At 32.8% G+C, this 25643-nt stretch overlaps 1 protein-coding gene and 1 long non-coding RNA gene across 3 annotated transcripts in view; both read left to right on the top strand.

The window, feature by feature from the left end:
• The first annotated feature begins 13 nt into the window (after positions 1–13).
• Positions 14–1489, top strand: LOC142221182 (uncharacterized). The gene is made up of 3 exons (XR_012717965.1): positions 14–517; positions 583–1009; positions 1074–1489. It is a non-coding gene; the product is annotated as an uncharacterized LOC142221182 (long non-coding RNA).
• A 2550-nt stretch (positions 1490–4039) lies between these two features.
• CycG (cyclin G) overlaps positions 4040–25643 on the top strand; it is a 46181-nt gene continuing 24577 nt past the window's right edge. The window contains exon 1 of one of the 2 annotated variants that reach the window (XM_075290756.1): positions 4040–4171. The gene's annotated coding sequence lies outside the window, so the exon portion shown is untranslated. Of the gene's footprint in view, positions 4172–19475; positions 20233–25643 lie in introns of those variants that run through there. The other variant, XM_075290757.1, reaches the window with a different exon arrangement.

Genomic DNA, 25643 nt, shown 5'->3' with positions numbered 1-25643 from the left:
GTACCCAATAAACACAGGATGAGCGTTTTTCAAATGCAACAACTTTTCAGTTTGAGGGTAACTATAATTATCAACATAAATTCAACTTGACTTGAAACAGCTCATATTCAATACATCTTCAAATTGTTTGCGAATTACTTCCAATTTGCCAAAATGTTGACGAAATCTTTGAAAAGGGGTTGAAGATAATATGAGAAAACTTTGACAAAACACTACCCTAAAATGCAACGAAAAAACCATGTGGTTTTCAATACTTGTTTGTGCAACGAAGTTCGTGGTCAATTGAAAGAAATAAAAAACATTTTAGACAAAAAACTGAATTTACTCCAAATAGTTTCTAATAATACGTAAGTGAAAATAAAAAAATGATATGAAACTTTAAGGAAGACACTAAATTATATCTCTTTGCCGAAAACTAAAATTATGGATTCTACGTTCTTTAAAACATTAAAAAGCTGACCGATGAAAAAATGTTGGACAAGTAACTGGAACTGCTTCAAATAGTTTATAATAATTGGTAAGTCAATATGAAAAATTAAATCAACACTTTAGAGAAGTCACTAAATTTAAATCTCATTGCAGAAAACTAAAATATTTGGATGCTGCATTCTTGGAAACATTAAGAGGTTGACCAATGAAAAATGATGGTGGCTTATCGAAAAGAGAAAGTTTCCATAAATCAAAGTACAATGAATTAAACTTGGTATTTATGCTTTTCCATATCAACTACTGGGTGATAATTCGCATCACGCCTATAGTTTAATTTACATCGCATCATCGGTTTAATTTGATATTTTGTGAATTGAAATTGCTGGAAATTTATTCTAACTCTCTAGTCATCAAGTTCCTTGCTAATTTCCCGAATTTTAATGAGTTTTACAAGAATTTTGTGACACCAACGTTCTTGAGGAATTTTGTGGGTTTCAATACATTTTGTGCCACGAAGTACGTGGTCAGTTATTTTTATTGACATAAAACTGAAATTAATCCAAAACGGTAATTATAATTGGTAAGTCAAAATAAAAAGTGAAATGAAAACGTAATGGAAATCACAAAACTCGATTGTTTTGCAGAAAACTAAAATCATTGGATGTTATATTCTTGGAAGATGTTGACCGGTGAAAAAATGATGAAGGAAACAACAAAGAAAAGATTCCAGAAAACTTGCAAAGTGCAACCAATTAAAACAAAGTGCAACAGTTCCTAAATCAAGAACTTCTGGATGAAAATGTGCATTACATCAATTTACATTCCGTCATCAGTTTGATATTTTGTGAATTCCTCTTGATGGAATCTATTCTAACACGCAGGCCAGCAAGTTCCTCGATAGTAATTATTTGAAATTGTCAGCATATTAATTAATAATTAATTAATTAATAGTTATGTGACACCAACATAATAGGGGAAATTATACATGAAAAATGTTTAAGTTATTTAAAGTTGTATTGATAGTTTTAGTTATTAATACCTTTAATAAGATAATTATGTTTTGATTGGTATTATAACATATTATTATTTTTATATATTGTAAATGTTATTTTTAATATTATTATATTTTTAACGAAAAAAATTAATAAAATGTACAAAATCACTAGAAATTTAGTGTTGACTTTCAGTAAGAACTGGGATTGACTTTCATGCAAATTGTGGTTAGAAAATATTCGCAGCAATATTAGTTTTTAATTTGTCTCACATTGAAAACTGTTTGAGAAATTATTGAGTAGCAATGCATTTCAATTTGAGGATTACAATTGAGAGATTATTGCTATTGTGTTTAATTTTACTGTTGAGGGTAATGTCTGTTTTTTGTTGAGAACGCGATTTTCTCAACAATTTCTCAACTTGAATATTACCCTAAGCCTTTGAAAAAATGTTTGAAAAATTATTGCATTTTAGTATTTTTCAAACGTTTGTGTTTATTGGGTAGTATCCATTTATATAATGCGCATAATGCGCTTTACAGACTATCAGTTATTCCGGACGATAGTGCTCGTGTCGAACATATCCCATACATTGTGCACACTATAAGTTAAGTCCGAAGGCATAATCGATACTGCTGCATGTTTATGGGATCGATAACACATTTACCGATTATTTAGTCATCGCCGACAAGTCGTATCGATCCGACACACTGTAAGATTCTTTACAAACACCGCCATTCCGTCCGGACGACAGTGTACGTGTCGAACATATCCCATATATTGTGCACATTATAAGTTAAGTCCGAAGGCATAATCGATACTGCTGCATGTTTATGGGATCGATAACACATTTACCGATTATTTAGTCATCGCCGACAAGTCGTATCGATCAAACACATTGTAAGATTCTTTACAAACACCGACATTCCGTCCGGAATAACTGATAGTCTGTAAAGCGCATAAATTACTATGTCATTGCTAATGCGCTTTACATATTATCAGTTATTCCGTACGGAATGTCGGTGTTTGTAAAGAATCTTACAGTGTGTCGGATCGATACGACTTGTCGGCGATGACTAATTAATCGTTAAATGTGTTATCGATCCCATAAACATGCAGCAGTATCGATTATGCCTTCGGACTTAACTTATAATGTGCACAATATTTGGGATATGTTCGACACGAGCACTGTCGTCCGGAATAACTGATAGTCTGTAAAGCGCATAAATCATGCAATAAAATTTGTAAACTTTAAAGAAGTTTTTGCAAGAAATTAATATAAAAATGTGAACATCGCGAAAATATTGCTGGTTATTATGGCTTAAATCTCCTTTAGTACAAGTGGTCTGATTGGTCTAATTTTTGACCAGCGTGTAGACTTTTCGATTCTAAACATAAAATGTATTAAATCCCATTTTTTTTTCTCGGAAAGACCTATTTTTGGAGTTACGGGCCCTTAAAGTTTTCGTTATCACGTGTATTGGATTTACCCTGCCAATATTTTTTGAATTTGACGGCACTTCTGAGAATCCCCACCACGTCGAAAACAATCGTATACGACGTCCAAAACTCGTCGGACAAGCGCCGTCACTATTGAGAAGTTGACCACACCAAGTTACTACAAACAAGTATCGCATGAGTGCAATTATTAACATAGGTGCCTTTTTTAATAAATTTAGAACGACGCCAATAAGAGCCCCTTCAAACAATCAGAAAAAGTGAATTTTAAGATAGTTGTAAAAGAATCATTGTGGTCAAGTAAAACACGATTGTTTAGATGTTTATTAATTTGATTAAACATTTATAAATTCTTATAAATATAACATACCACTATCACAACACATTTAACATAATTTTTTGCATTAATAATAGAATGATGTTGAGTTACAAGTGGCAAGTTACATGTTGCAGCGTCTATCAGCCAGTGTTTTTATTCTCGATGGAGACATTTGGAAAGTCAAAAATTGTTCACCAATATACCTTTCAAAATACTTTCACGTACATTTCATACTTTTTCATACGCTTCCCCCATCACAGTTGGCGATTTTGCAGTGTAACTTACGAGTCTGTGGTAGCGATGAGGATGAAATGGAACTTTGAAATGCTGGCAGGGCATCTATGTAATGTTATGTTCCTACTGACTAGTTTTCCTTATGCGTTTTTTCAAAACATTTCTCCGTTCAAAATGAGTTGAGATGTTTTAGTTTGACGATTGCCATTGAAACTCGAAATTCCCATTTGCTCTAAATTCAAATATACGCATCGTTTGTTCAAATAAATGCAGTAAATAAAGTTATTTTTATAAATGTTCTTCAAAGCCTTTGTTTATTCATTTTTTCTATGAAATTTATTTTAGTAATTTGACATATATTTTGAAAAGAGTACGTTCAGTCAGAGCATATTCTAAATTAGGGGCGTTTACATTATAAAATTTACGTGTTTTGGGGGGAACTGGTGTTTTGAACTTGATTTTTTGTATGGGGAAAATACTCGTTTGAAATGCTTATAAATGGAAAACATTGCAAACCCCAAAACATGCTTGGTGAGAACGCCATATAATCCGTACTTTTTCATCACTGATGGCGTTATTTTTTTTACCCGGCTTTTCTCACTATAAACGCCGTTATTATTTTGCCAACGGCTTCTCTTTCTTCATTCTTGTTGAATTCGTTAATTCGTTGAGAACTTTTCTTTGTCCTCGTTCAAATTAAAAAACTAAACAAACTGATTCTAATTGCAGAAGCATCCGGGTAAGTCTTATTTCAGCTAACTCTGCATGGATATTTTATAGTATTTTGATAAAAATCCACTCAAGATTGAATGGAATTAAGGCTAAATAAGGGCAAAAATAATGATCAAAATCCAGTGTGGTGAATTCATAGGCGCAACATGCGCATTCAATACTACGTCATTTACAGAATACCTTCAAGTTATGAATGAATGGAAAATTCAGAAAATTTCTTTGTGTCATGCAACAAAAGTCATTTACTCAACTTCAGAAGAATATGGATAACTCTCAATGTGTTAGTAGAGTCGAGTATGCATTTTCGGGAAATTTCCAATTGGAGAAATTTCTCGTAATTTATCGCATATAGGAGAGTTTATAATTTCACCAATCATTTACGTCATATTCACCACCAAGTCAGTGTTGCTGTTTTTCGTAGTTGGTTGCGTGTGAATTTTAGCGTTGGAAAATTATGTAGGATGCCTTGTGAAATTTTACACTTTGGATACACTCTGAGAAATAAGGGGAACGGCCAATTTTTTGATATGTATTCAATTGCCATCAACGTTGCCACAATGAATTTTTATTTTGGACCAACATTTTTCCAAAATTCGTACCAGCGGACCATTTTTCCAAATTAAATTAATATCATTTAAAAGTTAAAATTTTTCTTCGATAGAAAATTTTTGTAAAATTTTTATTTCTGTAGAACATTATGTAAAATTTTTATTTCTATAGAAAATAATGTCAAAATTTTATTTCTATAGAAAATTTTGTCAAAATTTTTCTTCTATAGAAAATTTTGTGGCTCAACTGCAGTTTATGGGCCCCTCACCGAATTGCTTAAAATTAATATATGTTGTGTCATTCGGTGAGCTGATTCCAACAAAGTGACCCATACCCGGGGGAAGTACCCGGGTCTTGAGATCTAGACAAACTAGGTATCATATGAAAGCTTATTAAATGCACTTTTATACACAAAAAATATTTTTTTAATATTTAATTTAGTTTGGGAGATATAAATAAAAAAGAAAATTTTTACCCTATTTTTTTGTTATTTTCGTTATATCTCAAAAAGTCTTCGATTATACCCTACATTTTTTACACATAGCTTGAAAGCCTATGTTCTGGCTTTTCGATTGATGTACAACATGTCTTTATAAGTCCACTTTTAGCAAAGTTATGGAGTTTTTATTCTGAGTAGAAAAAAAATAAAATGTATTATTACTGAAATAATTTTTGTATGTTGTAAGTATTAACCCAAGGGGGAAAAGTGGCCGGCCGGACAGAGTCCAAAGTGGGCTAACGTGGACCCAAGGGGGGGTCTTGTGTTTACGTTAGTCCACTTTGGACTCTGTCCATAGGAGAAAGTCATAAACCCCGGCCGAAGGCCGGCTACTTTCCCCCTTGGGTCTGCGTTAGCCCACTTTGGACTCTGTCCATAGGAGAAAGTCTTAAACCCCGGCCGAAGGCCGGCTACTCTCCCCCCTTGGGTCCACGTTAGCCCACTTTGGACTCTGTCCGGCCGGCTACATTTCCCCCCTTGGGCCTGTGTTAGCCCACTTTGGACTCTGTCCATAGGAGAAAGTCTTAAACCCCGGCCGAAGGCCGGCTACTCTCCCCCCTTGGGTCCACGTTAGCCCACTTTGGACTCTGTCCGGCCGGCTACATTTCCCCCCTTGGGCCTGCGTTAGCCCACTTTGGACTCTGTCCATAGGAGAAAGTCTTAAACCCCGGCCGAAGCCCGGCTACTTTCCCCCCTTGGGTCTGCGTTAGCCCACTTTGGACTCTGTCCATAGGAGAAAGTCTTAAACCCCGGCCGAAGGCCGGCTACTCTCCCCCCTTGGGTCCACGTTAGCCCACTTTGGACTCTGTCCGGCCGGCCACTTTTCCCCCTTGGGTTAATACTTACAACATACAAAAATTATTTCAGTAATAAAAAATTTTTTTTCTACTCAGAATAAAAGCTCAATAACTTTGCTATGGACCTATAAAGACATGTAGTACATCAATCAAAAGGCCAGAAACTAGGCTTTCAAGCTATGTATAAAAAATATTAGGGCATAATCGAAGACTTTTTGAGATAAAGGGTGATTTGTTAAGAGCTTGATAACTTTTTTTTTTTAAAAAACGCATAAAATTTGCAAAATCTCATCGGTTCTTTATTTGAAACCTTAGATTGGTCCATGACATTTACTTTTTGAAGATAATTTCATTTAAATGTTGACCGCGGCTGCGTCTTAGGTGGTCCATTCGGAAAGTCCAATTTTGGGCAACTTTTTCGAGCATTTCGGAATTTCTTCGGAAATGTTGTCTTCCAAAGCTGGAATAGTTGCTGGCTTATTTCTGTAGACTTTAGACTTGACGTAGCCCCACAAAAAATAGTCTAAAGGCGTCAAATCGCATGATCTTGGTGGCCAACTTACCGGTCCATTTCTTGAGATGAATTGTTCTCCGAAGTTTTCCCTCAAAATGGCCATAGAATCGCGAGCTGTGTGGCATGTAGCGCCATCTTGTTGAAACCACATGTCAACCAAGTTCAGTTCTTCCATTTTTGGCAACAAAAAGTTTGTTAGCATCGAACGATAGCGATCGCCATTCACCGTAACGTTGCGTCCAACAGCATCTTTGAAAAAATACGGTCCAATGATTCCACCAGCGTACAAACCACACCAAACAGTGCATTTTTCGGGATGCATGGGCAGTTCTTGAACGGCTTCTGGTTGCTCTTCACTCCAAATGCGGCAATTTTGCTTATTTACGTAGCCATTCAACCAGAAATGAGCCTCATCGCTGAACAAAATTTGTCGATAAAAAAGCGGATTTTCTGCCAACTTTTCTAGGGCCCATTCACTGAAAATTCGACGTTGTGGCAGATCGTTCGGCTTCAGTTCTTGCACGAGATCTTTGCGTAAAATCTTCCATGTGGTCGAATAACACAAATCCAATTGCTGCGAACGGCGACGAATCGACATTTCACGGTCTGCAGCAACACTCTCAGAAACAGACGCAATATTCTCTTCTGTACGCACTGTACGCATTCGTGTGGTTGGTTTAATGTCCAATAAAGTAAACTGAGTGCGAAACTTGGTCACAATCGCATTAATTGTTTGCTCACTTGGTCGATTATGTAGACCATAAATCGGACGTAAAGCGCGAAACACATTTCGAACCGAACACTGATTTTGGTAATAAAATTCAATGATTTGCAAGCGTTGCTCGTTAGTAAGTCTATTCATGATGAAATGTCAAAGCATACTGAGCATCTTTCTCTTTGACACCATGTCTGAAATCCCACGTGATCTGTCAAATACTAATGCATGAAAATCCTAACCTCAAAAGAATCACCCTTTATAATGAAAATAACAAAAAAAATAGGGTAAACATTTTCTTTTTTTATTTATATCTCCCAAACTAAATTAAATATTAAAAAAATATTTTTTGCGTATAAAAGTGCATTGAATAAGCTTTCATATGATACCAAATTTGTCTAGATTGGGCAAAAAAAAAAAAAAAGAGATATATCAAGTTTTTATTGACCCTTTGGAGGGCTATATCTCAAGACCCGGGTACTTCCCCCGGGTATGGGTCACTTTGTTGGAATCAGCTCACCGAATGACACAATATATATTAATTTTAAGTAATTCGGTGAGGGGCCCATAAACTGCAGTTGCTCCGAAAATTTTGACAAAATTTAATATCTGTAGAAAATTTTGTCAAAATTTAATTTCTATAGAAAATTTTGTCGAAAATTTCATTTCTTTAGGGAAATTTGTCTATATTTTATTTCTATAGAAAATGTGCCAAACTTTTATTTCTTTAGGGAATTTTGTTTGGAATTTTAGTTATCGTAAAATTGTATTTCTATTTAAATTTTTGCATAATTTTGTATCTATATAACATTTTTTTAAAGATTATTTCTGTACAAAACATTGGCAAAATGTCATTTCTATAGAAATTATTGTTAATTTTTTTTTTCTAATAACATTTTTGTCATTTTTCTACAGACATTTTGTCAAAATTTCAATAGAAAAGTAAAAAAATGCCGATTTGAAGAAAATGGACCAAAATCAAACAAATTCCATCGGACCAAATTTAAAAATTAATACTTTTTTGGACCAATTTTGGTCCGATCGGACCAAAATGGCAACCTTGATTGCCAATGAATAAGTTTGCCTATTCAAATGAATCACATTTGTGTGTCCTTAATGTGCTTTTTTTTTATATTTGACCGTCATTCCGTTCAAAATTCGGTGATGCATTTTATATCGATCGTCCGATTTTTGCAAATATATACGACCGTATTATTATTTCTTAATCATCCATCCTAAAATTTAGCACAAAAAAATCCTTTATTGCGTTATAGTGGATTTTGGAAAATTTTGCTTAAATCCTCTAGGAAATGTGTCATTCCCGATAAGTATTTGTGGATGTTTTTTGAACTTTATCCATATTTTTTGCTTATGTGATTTACACTTATTTTTTGAACTCTCTTAATATTGGAAATATAATTTTATATTGAAAACAATTTGTTAATATTGTGAAATAGCTGCGTCTGTTTATATAGACTAACCGCATATTAGATCATTGTGATGCCACAGTCTTCGAATATCTCGCGTTAAAGAGAGCTCTTAGGGTCACACGGCGCAAATATTCCACAGATATGGCAAAAGTTTTCGTTGTCACGCTCAAAACAACGAACATTTTTGGCTCCTAAAATTTATACTCGCTTTGCCACTAGAACATATGGGACAACAGAATCATAATAAACTTATACAAGTCCACAAATGCTTGATAAAGATGTATTAAAACAATATTATGAGCAGACCATATTATTTAACTAATTTAATTTAAATTTATTTTTTGCGCCACTAAAACATATGGTAACTGTATAACACAATAATGTTTGACAAATAATTTTTTAAACTTTATAATTTATAAGCTTTAACTTTTACGCCACTAGAACATATGGGAAAAACATATAACACAAAACTCAATGTCTAACAAAGAATTGTTTAAATATTATTCTTTTTTAATATTAAGTATATAAAATTAATTTTTTCGCCACTAGAACATATGGGAATAAAGAATACACGTGTATTTTAAATATCGATTTTTTTGTCGAATGTAATCTACTTTCTGTATTAAGTTTTAGATGTTAGGGAAATTAAAATCTCAACTTAACAAAGAAAGTAAATTATTTGTTTAATAATTTCCTGCTTAGTTTTATTATGATACAAAATAATGCTAGATCTGTATATTAAAATTGAGCCGTTCAAAACAACGTCCAGGAACTTCCAAAAGTACTAACTTAAATATACGTTCTTAACAGTTATGTTGTGATCTGATAATTGTCTGACAAACGGACACATTTGTTTAGAAAGCATTTCTACAACTAAACAAATTTTTGTGTACAATAGTGTTTTATCTTAGCAAACACAAATTGAAATAAACACAAGTTTGTCTTTAAATTTATTCTAACATGTTTAAAAATAAATTTCTCGTTTTATTTATTTATTTTATTCACCAACACTTTTGAAGACATCTTGATGGAATTTAGTACAATTCAGGAAAAATTGTCTTAAAACTAACTTTTAACCTATACTAGCACACAAATCTTTTAATAAAAATGAAGCTTTAGACAAAATTGGTAGACAAAATAGCAAGAAAAAATAGTCTGGTTATTATCCATTTTATGAAAACAATCTATATTTAAGCCCCATATAAATAAATCTATCTATATAACTATGAATATCGGTCTGTAGTTGCATTATTACAATTCTTGTACAACTATATTTAGAAATAATTAATAATGGACGAAGCTTAACCATTTTTATAGGTGGACGGCTAAATATATGCGGACCCTATGTTTGTTCAGCCGATCACAGAATAGTTTTCTTGGTGCCTCAGACTTAAATTCTTTTTAATTTTGTTTTTGTACCAATCGTGTGCTTTTTCCGTTGGTTCGATTTGTTTGGTTTTCATCACAATGCCTATTGTGAATCTTCAAAATTGTATATCTGAGAGGAAGTAAACCATCCCTGGAGATATTTTTATATTGGAAGTAATCTGGGATGGACCTTATGACCATGGGATAGATCTTTGCACAATGGTGGCTCTCCAGCATCTATAACCTTGACGATTCATCAATATAGACCACTCAATTCGCAATATGTATGACATATTTTCGTCATCGATGGATTTTGACTAGGGTTTTTTTTCCCGGGAACGGGAATTCCCGGGAAATTGCTATTTTTTTGCTCCCGCTTTCCCGGGAATGAAGTGCTGGAATTTCCGGGAAATTTTCTTTACAATATTTTATTTATAATAGAGGGTTTTACATGGCAAATGACACTTGAAATCTATTTAAAGTGGATTTTTGGAAGTGTAATGTGAATAACTATGGTACCAAGTCGTAGTAGTTGCCTTGTGGAACATACATAGTCATGGGTTCTAATCCAGATTCCAACCGGTTCCCAATTGTTGAAAAGAAGTTTGCACCTCCTAATTTATGATTGTCATATTTCTGTAACCCGACATTCCGACTGGTAGACTGAGTAAACCCACGTTGGCAATTGTATAATTTCAAAATTTCATAATTATTGCAAGGTGCCTTGTTCCTGTATATCGAACGAAAACCCATTCGAAAGAAAGGCAGTCACTCGAATTCGAATGAATTTGAGTTTTTATATTTTTGAAAGTTCGTTTCGGTTGTATGAGAAGACATTGAATATCAAAAATGAGTATTTTCAAATTTGTGGCCTGAGAATTCATTCAAATGTTAACAATGTTTTTACTTTTTTCTTGACACTTATTGTATATGTTCGTTTATTGCTCGACAACAAAATATGAAGTGACTTGCCTTTCGAAATAGAAGAACAAAAATCAATTTTCTTTCGTTTGGAATACGAAAGAAAGCTTTCGTTCGATATACAGGAACAGGCCAAGGATGTTTTTTATGAAATAAGGAAATTCCAACCTTTTTTAAGATATTTACTTTAATTTCAAATGTATACTTTATGCACATTAGGCTTGAAATCTATTAAAATTGGGATTTAAAGCCCTTATTTATAGGGCATACGACAATTGAAATCTAGTTTAAGTGGATTTTGGAAGTTTAATGTGAATGTCGTATTACATGGTAGTGTTTCCCTTTTGGGAATATTGACTGAACATGTGCATTTAGTGATCCCGTTTAACTATGTTGAAATCGAAATAAGTTTCTTTCATTTCCAAACAGTTTTTTAGTGTTACAAAAAATCCCACTATATTAATAGTGTTCTTCCGAAAACTATACCGAAAAAGTCTGCCTTAACAATTGTCAAAATGTTTTGTATTACAAAATATTTCGTATTTTTGTATGATTTGTGGCTGATGTAAGAGAACAACATAATATATATTGTTAGTTGTCCAGAGAGCGCCTTGTAACCGAAGCTTTAGGCGATTTCTAATTTATTCAAATGTCTAAATGTATTCCACATCAAAGCAGGGGGCTAATCACGGCATTCGATATCGAGAACTTTTGATCGAAATCTAATTTTTTCGGATCACGGGAGTCGATATCGAGTTTTTTGATCGACAATTTTTTCGATTGGTAAATTGCAATCGCAAAACATTTCTTACATGTTTTTTACATTGTTTTCGCCATATAGGAATAGTAAATATATTTTAGTTCGAATTGTTGGTAGTAAATTTGTAGTAAATTTTCATATAATGAACATATTTTGAATATATAGGATTAATGCAACTCCAATAAAAGTTAAACAAATATTGGTCATAGTCGAGTTCGAGAGCGAACATCCTGGCTTGGCAAAGAACCATATAAAAAGTGCACATGCTAGATCGATATCCAAGAGATTGTAATCAACCAATTACCGTACCATTCCGTGACAACATAACGCTTCTGGACCACCTTGTAAGAATAGTGAATTATGAAGGCTTCCACTCGCAAAAAGTTTTAAGACGGCAGACAATTGTAAAGTGATAGAATTGATGTTGACATGCCACCAAAAATTATTTTCCATTTGAACGCCTCCTTCGTCAGCGTAAATCGTCCATTGAGCCTGCAAAAGGTGACTTTCTAACAGTGCCCACCATTTCAAACCCATGTACTTTTTTTTTATTCCTTATTTGTCGCCGAATTATTTTATATTCATCTCATCCTCGAATGTAAAAAGAGATATGGGTCCATAAGATATAATGCAATACAATTTACTTGTTTACTTTGAAACCTCCAAAAACATGTTTTTTTCTACATTCTATTATTTTTTGAGAGTTACTTGTAATTTTCAATTAGGTTATAGTTGTCAATGAGTAATGCCCGATTTCTAGCTGAAGGGACATACTGTTGTTTGGCGTAAGCTAAGACTGAATCCTGATATTTAGTCCGCAAGTTGGAAGAATTAACCATTGCTGTGATTGACATCAAATTCATATTACTTATTTTACTTTTCATTTTCCTGTTTCTATATTTTCCCTTATATAAGCAAATATGTACGTTTCTGGGCAAAAATTGGATCAGCACAAACTAGCCCAATCTGTTTTGTAATTATAATTCTTTCAATGTAAAGCAGTGAATAATAATTCGTTCCGTTCATATCGTATGGAGAAACTATGTCACGTGCATGTAAAATATCGGTGCGATAAGAAACACGTCGTTTTCACGTGACTGGTCAAAGGTTAATGTAACTTAAAAACCAATTTAGATAGCTTCACATTTGGCTATTATTCAATATTATGTTGCTTTGTCTGTAATAGACAGCCGGCTTGACGTCGACATTGGTGTGAATAAATAAAGGTGTACCTAGCTTTTGTGTGCAATAGCATTTCAAATTATCATCTGCTCAATACGGTAATAAATAATGAAACATTCTTAAAGATTATAGTTTATTGTTATTACTTTTGTTGTTATTCTTTATATTGTCCGCTTCTCAATTATGGGTGGTTGTTTTTGCCGAATGCAGTTGACTCGCAAAATCATTCGATTTTCAATTACTTTTCATGCTATCTCCTCTCTCTCTCTCTCTCTCTGTTTAAAGATTTTGTTTTACTGTGCATTTTATTCCATGTATTTATTTTATAGCCAGATTCGCAATGTTTCCAGAAATGTTATTGCTGGTTTTGTTGGAAACTCACAGAGACATATCTACTGTTCTGGTTTTGGCTACATATGTTCATATTAAGAGTATGTGCGTTTGTGAAGGTCATTGTAAAATGATTTGCCTAGACTTTTATCGACTTTTGAATTTTATTATTTATTTTTATTGTGATTTGCTTTTTGTTGGTCATCTTATTTCATTTGAAAAATATATGTACATTTTGTGTTTTGATTTTTATTTTCTGCTATTGCCTTCGCATCTTTTTTATTTATTCAATTCTAAGAGTCTTGTTTTGGCTACTGTTGATTGCTGTGTCTTATTTTGTTTACAAATAAACTAGAAATATTAAAATTATTAACAAAAAAGTTTTGTTCCCGCACTCTCTACTTACATATATGAATCTTTCAAAGTGCTTAGGTAATGTTTATATTTTAAGGTGTTATTTACGTACGTTCATATTTGTTATTAGATAATAATGAATTGAAAATTTCATTCTTAAACTTGAACTTGGCAAGAACTCTTTATTTTGTTTTTCTTGACGATTTAGTGGGATGATTGTTCAAGGTCATGCAAATTGTTAGTAAAATATTTTAAAAAATGTATTCATTTGCAATATTGGTATAGTTGATAAATTTCATTCATGTCAAATGTCCATATTGTAACCATATTTGCAAAAGATCGTAGCAAGTGGTGCGAAAAAATTAAAGGATTTATTTATTAGTCGATTTAATATTTGGATTTACATTTCATATCAAGAACTCTACTTAGGTTAGTTTATGGAGAATGACACGGATTTACACTTAGACCATAGTTGGTCCATTGCGATTCCTCAAACTTCTTTCCATTTTCCTCCTCGTGTCCGTCTTCTTCCGGCCGGAATGAGTCTATTGTATGATAATGTATCCTTCGGACGCGCCTAGTTCCTCCACCCCGAAGCCTTGATGAAGACGAACTCTACTTGAAGATAGTCCAAAATTATTAGTGAGGATATACCAAATACGCTAATAATCAGATAAAATTTTAGTGTCACACAAACCCTACAAGATCATTTGTTTTAATATCAAATTAATTAATATTCTATTGTGTTTTCGTTATAGTTCAATAGTTTTTAATATTGTTTAAAAAACTTAACATAAGGATTTCTCATGACTGTGGGGCGAAAAAAGTATGCTCGTTACTGCGTTAAATCGAAAACTTGATATTCTTATAAAGCTTGGAATGGTAATGTGATATATACTATTGGAATCTTGGCGATATCAAGGTTTTCTTATTTATTTTAAAGGCACATGGATTCGTCGTCTCTGCTGCTGAAAATAGCAATCATTGTTTGTTGAACTAGCAAATATTGTTTGATATTTTCTAAATTTAATTGCACTAAAATATGTCATATTTTGCTGATCGCATTTAGAAGCTTTTAAGAAATTTATAGGACAGGGATATAGAAATGTCTATATTGAGTTCTTGAAAGTCCTTCGGGTAAGATCCAGAACCCAATAATTTTACGATTTATAAATCAAAGACATTTGTTAAAAGACACAAAAGTATTTGCGCAAAAAAGAATACCCCGAAGAATGCTATAGTTTAACAGAAATAAATTTAGCATCTCCCTCCCCCTTAAAGCCGAATTTGTATAATTTCGAGAAAAACAAACTTATGTTTGTGACGGAATTGTTGAATGTTGGAATAGGGATCATTTTTTTTTCTGAAACATGCAATGGGATGCAGCTGCAGATATTTAGACCAAAATCCATTGGTTAAAAATGCAATATTGCAAAAAATTCTCTGACGACAAAATGGCTTAGATGCTAACCTTTGGATTTTCATTTTAAAAGACATACATTATACATGTTATGAACGATTACTCGAATTTTCTAAATTTATTCCAAATTCTTGGGAAACGAAATTGTATCAGGACAGTATGGTCCTTTAGCGCTAATTGATTGCATTGATTTTACTATAATTTTTTTTCAATTGAAATTTCGTTATTCTTACAACAATTCTTAGTCATTGTCATTTATTTTGTTCAAGGCATTGCTTGAATGCAAAAATAATAGATAGTTAATGTGCTTTGTACCAAAGTGTATTCAAAATACTAAACACAAAAGTAAAATCACCACTGTCAGCTAGCTGTGGCAAACATACCTATATATAGCGTGTACTAAATAAGTCATTCAATGCAATCCATGGGTACATGAACTATAAAAAATACTAAACAAGACCAGTAAGCTTTTGCAAATTTCTAATTTTATGAATGAGTATTGGTGCTTCAATTCTGCCCTAATATTAAGTATTGATAATATGAAGTTTAAGGAATAAAATAAATAAAAATATGATCTAATCGTAATATGCATGCTTTGATTACGTGATCTATGTATACAACAAAATCATATTTCGAAGATTGTGTCAATTTTCATTGTCGCACAGTAAACAAAAAATGAAATGCCAAATTGCATTTTTAAAGGAAACTCAATTATGATTTTCGCAAATGCTGTGGAAAGTTAAAAATAAACAAAAACGGCCGTAAGTTCGGCCAGGCCGAATCTTATATACCCTCCACCATGGATTGCGTAGAAACTTCTACGAAAGACTGTCATCCACAATCGAATTACTTGGGTTGTGGTAATACTTTCCGATGGCAAGATATCATAAAACTTCTTAACATCGTCTTCGGGTTATCTGAGGGCTATATATAACTATAGACCGATATGGACCTAATTAGGCATGGTTGTTAACGGCCATAAACTAGCACAATGTACCAAATTTCAATTTCATCGGATGAAATTTGCTCCAGAAGAGGCTCCAAAACCAAATCTGGGGATCGGTTTATATGGGGGCTACATATGATTATGAACCGATATGGACCAATTTTGCCATGTTTGTCAAAGACCATATACTAACACCACGTACCAAATTTCAACCGTATCGGATGAATTTTGCTTCTCCAAAAGGGACCGGAAGTCAAATCTAGGGATCGGTTTATATGGGGGCTATATATAATTATGGACCGACATGAACCAATTTTTGCATTGTTGTTAGAGACCATATACTAACACCACGTACCAAATTTAACCCTCCGTTATACACATGTTTCGATAGTCACATCCGTAACACATGAGGCCTGGCCAGACCCACTATGTATTTTAATGTATTTATATGGAAAATATGCTATTTTGTTTACATTACATTATTACTGTCGTATTTTCCGTCCTGATTTTTTCACACATCGATAGGTAATAAAATTTTAGGAGGGTACCTGAAGTTTCAAGTCTCTAGCTATATTATAAATGTATTTTAATTACAATTAGAATCGAAAAAGGTCTGGCCAGACTCATGTGTCTGTCCGAGCGTTAAAACGGATTGGATGACATTTTCTTCTCTAAAAGGCTCCGCAAGCCAAATCTGGGTGTCGGATTATATGGGGGCTATATATAATTATGGACCGGTGTGAACCAATTTTTGCATGGTTATTAGAGACCATATACCAACACCATGTACCAATTTTCAGCCAGTTCGGATGAAATATGCTTCTCTTAGAAGCTCCGCAAGCCAAATCTGGGGGTCCGTTTATATGGGGGCTATACGTAAAAGTGGACCGATATGGCCCATTTGCAATCCCATCCGACCTTCATCAATAACAACTACTTGCGCCAAGTTTCAAGTCGATAGCTTGTTTCGTTCGGAAGTTAGCGGGATTTCAACAGACGGACGAACGGACATGCTTAGATCGACTCAGAATTTCAATTTGGGTCTTAGACCAAAATTTCTATGTGTTGCAAACGGAATGACAAAGTAAATATATCCCCATCCTATGGTGGAGGGTATAAAAAAGTCGAAATATAAGTTGATTCTCACTATGATTGCAATAAAACAATGGGATTGTGCACTATAAGGATTATATATGAATTAAAGTTAAATTTAGGGAGTGATTGATGAATTATCCCTCGGAGGATGGCGAGTTTCATTCCCAGACTCGTGACAAAAACTGCAATATTTTTCAACACAATGTACAAAATTTTTGAAATTCCGTGGAGAGGTCAAGTATTATTGACATCACAATATAATCAGTCTGTATCCTTGCTTTGAGAGAAGTTTTCCCTTGCCCCATATAGGGTGATCGTGAAATATATACGTATTTTTTTTTCAAATTGTATTGTATTTGTAAATATACAAATCATTTGCGTATAGTCCCATTTATTATTCATATTCATGCTTTATTTGTAATTTCAAAGCCTTATGGCCAATTATAACAAAATTACGCAGACTACACTTCAGTCTACTAAAAAATACATAAATTCAAAACAGAATTGCAGAATTCTTAATGTTTACACTGAACTCTTAAAAGTAGATATGTGTGTAGCTCTAAGAATTACAAATCAGTTCGCTATACTACTAAAAAATGTATAATCCAACTCAAAAATAGGAAATATCTAACTCGCAACAATAATAATATATGTACTAAAAATTTTCAATATACAAAAAACCCCAGTGGCAAATTAACAATAGTTCATATAATAATTATATAATTATTACTAGATTTATAAAATTTAGCAAACTCGCAATTTTTTAGGAACAGACACATTTGTTACATTATATACATATAGCTTCCACCGATCCAGCATCAAATCTGAAGAACTACCCTACGGAAAATTGATTTACCCTAGGACAGGTACAGGACTAGTCCCTGGTTTGTCTGGACCAGACCAATTTCAGTTTAATACGGGGTTGTCATTACACTTTATGACATTACTTGGTCGCACTCCAAAGGGTAGAATCTGTTTCATTTTGAGCATCGGAAAGAGAAAAACTTTTGGAATATGTTGAATAATGGTTAGGTTAGGTATAGTGGCAGCTTGATATTTGAGGCTCACTTAGACTATTCACTCCATTGTGATACCATAGTGGTGAACTTCTCTCTTATCACTGAGTGCTGCACGATTCTATGTTAAGCTCCGCAACGAGGGACCTCCTTGTTATAGCCGAGTCCGAACGGCGTTCCACATTGCAATGAAACCACTCAGAGAAACTTTTAAACACTAAGAAATGCCACCAGCATTACTGAGGCGGGATGATCCACCGCTGAACAACTTTTTGGTGTTTGGTCGAAACTTGGTTTGAACCCACGACCACGACCCTGTGTATGCAAGGCGGGCATGGTAATGATGCATAATTGATTATTCTAGTAATTGTGGCAGTATCAGTAATGTGTAGACCCAATAATATTTTAATAACAAGAGAGTAATGAAATTAACAAATTATATGAAAATTTAAAAATTGCAAGAGAGTGAAGCCATCTGCACCAATTTCGTCCTATGACAAGTCCATCTAAAATGCATTACTTCTGAGCCAATTTTGCACCACTTCCGCAACCAAAAGGACAATTTGCATTTCTTTTTTGGCTACGATTTTTTCTGGGATGAAACTGATGACTCCACGTACAAGAATAGCTTTTGCGATTTTCTTCAGACTCCAATTAGGATAGCCAGACGTTGTAGTTTTTAGCAATTGTGCAGTTTTTTTTTAATATACGGAAAACAGTACACAAATGTTCTGTGCCGTTTCTAACACTAGATTTGGTAAAATTTTACAAAAAAATGTTTACGGTATGGATGTTTAGATATCTTATGATGACAGAAAAGTAACTTCGAATGTATATTATATGATTAGTATCGTATTTAGGATTATACCCTACGCCAGATCTCTTGTTTTAATTTTTTAATATTTCTTCTTAATTTTTGTTTTCATTCTATCGATCAACTTTATTCGTGCCATCGTTTAACGGCAAACGATGTACATTGTAACTGTATGACGTCTGCAGTGAATACCCCTAATATGTTCTGTGAGCTAAATAGACATGAAAACGCAAACAAAATCTAGCTGTACATAAATTTTGTTTTTTTGCGAAACAATATGGTATATGGTACACAATATTACTTATGTCAGCCTATAGGAAGCCATATTTGTTTCGTTTTCTCTATGTCCCCCTACAAATAGAAGATTTTCACTTTTTTACCTTGCTCTCAGCTGCTTTTGCTTGACGTTCATCGCATACACACAGCAGCTGTGACTGTTGTTGTTTCATTAATCACAGTGTTCCCCCATGGTCGAATCAATGTAGTGTTGTGTGTGGAAGAACTCGAAAACACATACCAACTGAAATTTTCATACGAGTGTGTACGAAAAACAAATATACTCATCAAACGACTCTGAAATACAGTTTAGTTTCTGTTTAACAACAATTGAGAAAGCAACGTACTATACACAACACAGAATAACAAACCCAGAAAAAATCAATCTACATCAACCTACAGAAAAAAATAATAAGATAAATTTAATAAAAATTGTGTGAAAAACATCTAAATGTGTTAAAGAAAAATTTTGTGCAAATTTGTGTGAATGAATTCGAAATGTTTGTCGCTTCATAAGCCCCCCGTAGCAACAAAAAATAGACAAATGTTATATTAACTCCAAAGTCAGAAAAATCGATTCGCTAGCCCAGAGAAAAAACAAAAGCAGAAAAGATGAATTGTTGAAACAAATTTTTGAATAAAAAATTTTGTTTCAAGTCCTTCATAATATCGATTAAAAGCTGCAAAAAACAATAACTATACCATCATCATTGTATAATTTCGAAAGAAATAGCATTTTTGCGTAACATTTGTGATAATACAAATTAATTTAATAATTTGTTAATTTAAAATAAAATATTTAAAATAAGTTTTTTTACACACAACAAAATATAAACAAGTACAAATTAGTTAAAAACCTATTAGACTAATAAGACACTTGTACTGATTAACACACAAAACCACCATCATCATCATCAACCCAAACAACCATCCACACAACGTCAAATACTAAAGAACGCTTCACAAATGGCACAGATTTGATATAAACTGTAGACAAAAATATTTCAAAATCGACAACCTAAAAGTGCAATAAAATATCTAAAGTGTCATTCCTACCCGCGTACCAAAATGGCTGTCAAAATGTAAGCTATAATAACTTTTACATAATATTAATAATTATTTGTATTCTACTTACTATCTACTGTGAAAAAAAGTTTTCAAAGGCAAAATTTTCGTTAAAAAATTATAAGAAAATTTAAACAAAGGCTTTTATATGTATTGGAGAAGAAACTTTGCGTTTGAATGTGTGTGAGTGTTAAGCTCTCACAGTTCATTATTTTGACATTTCAGCTGTGGTGAGAGTTTCAAAGTTAAGTGTTTCGATTCCGCACAGTTTGCAAAAACGAATTATTTTATCCAATTGCCAAAGTAATTATCTTGTAAGCTATTGATATTTTTGGTAAATGCTTTGTTTTTCTTTTCACAATTAAAGACAACTATAAAACAAAATTCGTATTTCTTTCTAGTTATTTTAGTTTTGAAAGAAAAATTATTTTCTGATCATATGATGGCAGTTTATGTCAAAAACCTTCAAAGCATTTAGTTGCCAGATTTGTTGTCAATTGAATATGAAGAGCATAGGAATAATGACACGAAACAAATCAACAGTATATTGTAATATTATTTTAAACGCATTATCTTCCGAGATTCAATAGAAATCTTATTTATATATCAAATTCCGTAGGATTACAAGCAACCGTCAAGATGTTTTTCCCAAAAAAATATCTTATATCTTATGAAAATAAAATTTTGGGAAAATGGTCCTTCTCAAAGGTAATGGTTTATAATATTTTTATGATTTCGTGTTTATAACTAAAATCTAATTGGTCAATAATTTGGTTTAGATGCTTCGAAATTTTAAATAATTCGTTGAATATTTGATCGTGTTAAAATTCGAATTACTTCCTCGAAAATATTGCCAATTTTTTGTTTTTTTACTTTCTATTTTATCAATTTTTGATCTGTGGGAATCCAGGCATTTACTAATTAATGAATTAAAATCAAGATCAAAACCATTATTTCATAATTTTTGTATACTTTACAATTTTAACAGAATGACTCAATAAATTTCACCTTCATCAAATCGAACGGGTGGCAACTCGGCAAAGATTTCATTGCCTTTGTTTATGTTGTTCCATTGTCAGAGCATAGTGTTTCATTCCATATATGTTTCTATGGTATAGCGAAAATTTTATTAAAATGATTTCACTGTATAGTATATTTTTTTATTAACTGTAGCTACAAAATTTGTGCCTTTTTGCATCAATTTAAAAAATTAGATTATGCTACTTTTAGCCAAGTAGTGGTTTATAGGCCGAAAATCATTGTGTAAATACAGATATATTTTATTTTCACACAAAGAAATCTCCCCACTAATACCCCCACCCACTTTGTATACAACAAAGGCAAATGTATGTACTTTACTACTACCACCTCTTGTATAGTAGCCATATAAAAAAACAGCAACAGCTAAACCAATACTATTATATTCCTTCGTCATTATAAGCAGGTTTTCAAAAATTGCGTCAGACAATTCAATAAAATTGAAATATTCTGGAAGAAAATACATATATATTTTTTTAATTACACACAAAAAGTTATTTATTTTGGAAATAATTGAACACTATTTAATCTACTTATGTGGATGGGGTTATTATCATTCCCCGAACTAAAAAGAATTAATTTTTTCGAAGTTGGGTGTTCTAGAAAATATAATAGATTTGCTTATAATATCTACCAAAATTATATACATATGTATTATTTATTCAGTCATCAACACAAAGGAATATTGTTTTTATTTTTAGTTCAATTTAATATCTTCAATTGTTATTGTTTAGTTTCCTTTCAAAACTTTAAATTTCAAATCTGTATCCATCCCTTGCTAAAGGTCTGCGTATAGTGCAGAAAACCATAGAATATAAAAGGATGAATTCTATTTATAGATTTAGGTCTATTTTTAACCATTTCTTCTGAAATGCCACCAAAAATAAAATCAGCTGTATTTTTTGCTAATCGAACGGGAACATTGGCTTCGAATTTAAGAAATTGGCCTCAAAACAATTTGAGATGATCATCTCAGACTCTAAATTTATTAGTCATCAGAGTTCGCTTGAGCTCTGTAATACTTCCAGTATCCAATTCAAATTCTCCCAAAACAAAAAAAACTCAACTTTACATATTTTTGTTTCATTAACCAAAAGCTTTTTATTGTTATTTTAAAGAAAAAATGTACGTAACGAACTTAACACAGGTCTTAAGAAATAAATTGAAGACAATATTTTTCCATTCGATCCAAATGAGTTACTCTAATCCTTTATTAAAATAAAGATTGATTATAATTTGCTCAGGTTAATATAATATTGGTTTGTTCCAAATATAAAAAAAAAATAAAAATTAAATGGCCTAAATTGAGAGACGATTAAATAATTTACACAATTCCAGCAATTAACATTTTTATACATTTGGGTTTATCCACTGAACGCATAATGCTTCATATCTACGCACCTACCTATACAGAATATGTATCTAAACAATATCAATGTAGGAAGGTGTAAAATTTAGTTCTGTTTTACACTGTCTACGGCATGTACTTGCTTAATGGTTTTACACTTCTAGGTTATTTAATTAATATTTTCACGGTTTTGTTTTTATTAGTATCAATTGCTATTTGTATTACTATCATAAATGTACATGTATTTGCATATTGAGCTAGCCAAATAGAATATGCTGGCAGGGTAGTAGACATTTGTTGTTTATTTTTGTGTTTAAGTCTTCCTTATGTATTGTTTTGTTCGTCATTTTTTTGGGTTATCGACAATAGTATTTAACCTTCAAATGCAACCTCAACATTTAGATGATCATCTCAAATTTAGGCAACAATAATTTAGTCATAGTTTATCTACCCAATCCCATCCAATTCATCGGGCTAATTTATTCCAATAAGTACAACAAAACAGAACATTTACATATGATAGGCCAGCGTAGGTGTTATAGCCCTCAAAATGGGTGTTCCCGTACCCTCATATGAGTTGTAGTTTCATAGAATTAAATTTCTATTTAAATTTTACACAACGCCGTGTTTTTCTCAACTACATTAGAAACATAGCTTTGCCTTTATTTAGTCTCTAGATTCGTCGAGGTCTCATCCAATGTTTATCTTAGCATATCAAACCTTGTAACTGTTACATCTTTCTATCTATCTATCATACCAATGGTGCCGTTATTGTAGTTACAAGAATATGTGTACCTGCTGCTGGTATCTACAGATATCCCATCGTAAGTGGCCTACAACAAAAATTTATGTTTCGCGCCTTCCGACCATTACTCTTATTGTTTAGTTCAGTTTTTCTTTGAATGTTTTTTGGTTTTCTATTTTGTTTTGATGCCGTTCTTCTAATACACATATTCAGGCATACATGCTATATACCCATGTTTACATATTTACAGGTAATGTTTTTTTTTGGCGCTATGAAAAAGGCGCATAGATCCAGTGGTTTTTCTCATATGCTATACCAACCACTGCCCCACGAACCATCCATTATCACTTCCCATCAGTGGACGCCAGTACTGGCATCTGTCTTTAGTTTTCTTTTGTTTTTATATGCGCTTTCTTTTCCTGTTGTTGTATTGTTGTTGTAATGCGTTTCAATCACTCTACCCATTTATTGTTTTTTCTTTTTATTTTAATTTCTATTGCGTCAATAGAATACTATATTTTACAAATGACATGAAGAAAATATGAATGCATTCGTTTATTCCCTCTTAATAGAAATTCATTATTTCAGTTTTTTTCTCTCATAAGCATTCATTTGTGATTGCTTGTTGCATGGACGGACTATCCTAATTATTATCTATGAAAGATGTTGAAGGCATTAAGTCATATTTTTCCCCCCTTGTATTGTACCATTTCGACGAGAGAACCCAGATTTCTTTGAGTATATTGAACCCATTTTTTGTGGCACATACTTGAAATGAAAACTTTTGTTACATCATTTTGTGCATGGTTCTTATAATCCATATGGCTATGCACATATTTCTTGATATGTAATGGATTTGGATTCAGATAATTGTTGGGTACATGAGAACTCAATTTAATATTCAACTAAAAATAGTTTCGATAGGGGCAAAAGTGTGTGGAGGCCTAACTTTGGGTATGGTCACACTAGGCAAATATTTGCCCAAAATGACTGTCAAACTTTTTTCCAGGAGCACTTTCGAAATATCTGTATACCGTTTTTGGAAAATACTCTTATCGTGATGTAATATATCCAATGTGGGCTAAAAACTTTTACTGGTTTGGCTGTGGCGACGAATTCTTTGTTGATTTCTGTCAAATATTTGCCCATTGTGACCATACAGTTAGGGTGGACGAACATTCAAGGACTATAGCAATCAATTTTGGAGCTTGACTCTAGCAGTCAAACATAAAAAGGCCAATCGCCAGCATTTGTATACCACTCTTGTCTAACTCAGTTCATATGTTGTATTAATTTTCTCTTAATTTAAATCAAAGAAACCCCATTGAATTTATTCCACCACCAACGTATTTTTTTAAGGCAGAGATGATTATCACTTTTAACTAACACCTTTTTTACATATATATGTATACCCATTAGCTTTTTTTAGAGGCGCTTTTTCCTAAAAATATATTTTTATAAATTCAACCCCCATTTTTTGTTGTTGTTTCCCAACTAATTTTGTGGAATATTGGTTGGGACATGATATAATGTCACTTAACAGTCCGTGACAATAGCACAAACGAATCTCAGTTACCCATAATGTGACAACACCGCAATTTATAAATAAATATCTCTAGATATGACCATGATGTGTTGTATATGCAACCCCATTTTTTGTCCGCTTACTTACAGCGAGCAACCCACCCAAATCCAGTGTTATTTAAATCAATGCTAATGCTTCTCTTTTTTTATTATTGGATATTAAGGTAACCAGTTTTCATATATAGCAGCGAGTGGCAGAACTTTTTTGTTGCCAGGGGACTTTAACCCTTACAAAGAACAATGAAATGGTCCTCTTGCCACAAAAGCTAGCTCATACTCAAGAGGGGCAAGCGAATAAGCTCAATATAATGGTGAAACGAATTGGAAAACTTATGCAAAGTCTATAACTAGAATTCATGTACATATACATACATGTGCATTTTGAAAAAGGTATTATAATTAGAAGTTTTAAAGCACAGTCGTCGAAACCCAACACCTGGCTTTCATATCATATGAGATATTGAAACCCACTGTAACAATTTTCATCAACAGCTGTTATCCAATGCCATATGCCAGCCACGTATATATTCGGTAATTTAAGACTTCTTATATTTTTGTTCTCATTCTAATCAGCAGAGGATTGTTGTACTCAAATATCAGTGACTTTTTAACTTTGGTCAGCAAAAAAAAAATCCAAAAATATTCTTTATCATTTTGGGTAACAAAATTTTCCTTTCACTCTTATCAGTGTGTGTCCATCTACCTGTAGGCTT

Source organism: Haematobia irritans, chromosome 1 (assembly GCF_050003625.1).
Source record: "Haematobia irritans isolate KBUSLIRL chromosome 1, ASM5000362v1, whole genome shotgun sequence".
Taxonomy (NCBI): domain Eukaryota; kingdom Metazoa; phylum Arthropoda; class Insecta; order Diptera; family Muscidae; genus Haematobia; species Haematobia irritans.
This window is presented reverse-complemented; position numbering and strand designations above follow the sequence as displayed.